The following is a 972-nucleotide window of genomic DNA, read 5'->3' as shown; positions in this document are numbered from 1 at the left end:
GTTGAACAATGAGAACACATGGACAGAAGGAGGGAAGCACTACACACTGGGGTCTGTTGGGGGGAAATGGGGGAGGGATGGGGGTGGGGAGGAGGGGAGAGATAGCATGGGGAGAAATGCCAGATATAGGTGAAGGGGAGGAAGGCAGCAAATCACACTGCCACGTGTGTACCTATGCAACAATCTTGCATGTTCTTCACATGTACCCCAAAACTAAAATGCAAAAAAAGCAGTTGTTTTTCTGATTTTCCACTCTTCATGGTCAGCTGTTCTTGTATTTTATCCTATGCATAGTCACACCTGCACATACGGCTCATACATGGGTAAAATCAATATTGTGAAAACGACTATACTGTCAAAAGCAATCTACAAATTCAATGCAATTCCCATCAAAATTCCACCATTATTCTTCACAGAACTAGATAAAACAATCCTAAAATTTACACGGAACCAAAAAAGAGTTTACATAACCAAAGTAAAACTAAGCAAAAGGAACAAATCTGGAGGTATTACATTAACTGATTTCAAACTATAAGTCCACAGTCAACAGAAACTGCATGTTACTGGTATTAAAATAGGCACATAGACCAACGGAACAGAAATTATGAAAAAATGCTCAATATCACTAATTGTCAGGGAAAGGCAAACCAAAACCACAATGCAATATCACCTCAGTACTGCAAGAATGGCCATAATTAAAAAAAAAAATAGACGTTGTCATGTATGTAGTGAAAAGGGAATGCTTTTACACTGTTGGTGGGAATGTAATAGTACAACCACTGTGGAAAACAGTGTGGCGATTCCTTAAAGAACTAAAAGTAGATCTACCATTTGATCCAGCAAATCCACTTCTGGGTATCTACCCAGAGGAAAAAAAAGTCAACATATGAAACAGATAATTGCACACGCATGTTCATAGCAGCACAATTTGCAATTGCAAAAATATGGAACCAGCCCAAATGCTCTCCAATC

This window comes from Cebus imitator, unplaced genomic scaffold (assembly GCF_001604975.1).
Source record: "Cebus imitator isolate Cc_AM_T3 unplaced genomic scaffold, Cebus_imitator-1.0 Scaffold890, whole genome shotgun sequence".
Lineage (NCBI taxonomy): Eukaryota > Metazoa > Chordata > Mammalia > Primates > Cebidae > Cebus > Cebus imitator.
The sequence above is the reverse complement of the archived record's forward strand: the minus strand, read 5'-3'. Positions refer to the sequence as shown.